The following is a 1737-nucleotide window of genomic DNA, read 5'->3' on the forward strand; positions in this document are numbered from 1 at the left end:
CCTGAAGATCATCTCGCATCACTTCCTGATGCACTTCGATCTCCTTCCCCTTTGTGTCACAGACACCTCCGTGTCCTGACTCCACACTTGATGCTTCTTGATCTTCCTGAAGATCACTCCTAACAGAGCTGCATCCGTCTTCTGATGTCTCATCTTTGATCTCATCAAGTAAGCCACTCTTGGCTAAGGACACCTCTTCAACCCTCTTGGGTTTAGTGAACGTCTTGTTCACCTTTTTGGCCATGTTTCTGCTCTTCTCACGAGCAAAACACTCCACCTTCTTGTGTCCAACCTTCCCACAGAACCAACAGCACATCCGATGTTGCTTTTTTCTTGGTCTGACACAGTTGCTGATGCACCGATCAGTCTCCTTCCTTGTACCAGTACAACCATACTTTAGAATCTCCTGTCTGACCTTCATGTTGTTGCACTTATGTAATACTTTCAGCTTGTTACTCACAGCTACACGCTGTAGAACTTCCTGCCTTACTCCCTGTCGTACGTCCCGACGTACTTCCTGACAAGCTCCTTTGGCTCCACTTTTTGATGTGCTCCCATGTACGAAACGTGGCAACCCCTTCTGTTGTACTTCCTTAGTACTCTCAGCTCCTCGATATCCTAGTCCCCAATTCGCCTTGGCTGGTTGACCCATGAGCCATATCCTCCAATCTCAGATTCTGATCCTTGACCCTCAACCACTTGTTAAGCAGCACATGATACTCCTCATCATATGTGCTGAGATCTGAATCAGAGGACTTAATAGATCTCTCCTTGCGTGCACCAAATGCAACAAGGTTCTTTATCACCTTTCCATCTTCTTCAGACTCTGAATCATCAGACGACTGCAATGGAACTCCTTTCTCCTTCTTTGAGTTTGGACATTCACGCCGTGTGTGTCCAACACCTCTGCACTCAAAACACTTAAGTTCTCTCTGTTGTGCTACAGGACAGACAGTCCATATATGACCAACACCTTCACACTCATAACATCTAAGACGTTCTCTTCTTCTGCTATTGCCACGATCACCTCCCTGGCGACCATACTGATTCCACCCACCAAAGGAATTCATCATCTTACTCAGATTCCTAGCCAACATCCCCATGGCATCTTCAACATTCGGAGATCTATCTCCATCTTTGTCAGCAGCAAGAGCTATACTCCTTGATGCACCACCTGACGTAGAGACTGAACTACTGTCTTTCTCCATCTCTTGTGCCTTTAGCATACCCACAAGTTTGTCAAACTTGAGCTCATCCGTGTTTGTAGGCATCTGCAAGACCACCTTGTGCGCTTCAAATTTTGTTGGAAGACAACGTAGTAACTTCTTTACCAGCTTCTTCTCCTTGTAATTCTTCCCAAGTACAAATGCTTCATGCGCCATACCACTGAGTTTGGCACTAAAGCTCGCCACATAATTATTATCAGACCACCTGAGATTCTCAAACTGCGACCAAAGATGATCTAGATGTGTCCTCTTGACACTTTCATCTCCTTCAAACGAATTCAACAGGATCCCCACGCCTCTATAGCCGAAGTACTCTCCTGAATCAGTTGAAACTGCTCTGCTTCAACAGCTCCAAAAATCACCGACAACGCATTTGCATTAAATTTTGATGCATTGTGTTCTGCCTCTGACCAATCCTCTTTTGGTTTAGGCTTCTTCTCACCTCCTGTGACTATGGTAGGCTCCTCCCAACCAATCTCCACAGCTGTCCACGCATCTTCATTGATTCCTC

This window comes from Brassica oleracea, chromosome C9 (genome assembly GCF_000695525.1).
Source record: "Brassica oleracea var. oleracea cultivar TO1000 chromosome C9, BOL, whole genome shotgun sequence".
Classification (NCBI taxonomy): Eukaryota; Viridiplantae; Streptophyta; class Magnoliopsida; order Brassicales; family Brassicaceae; genus Brassica; species Brassica oleracea.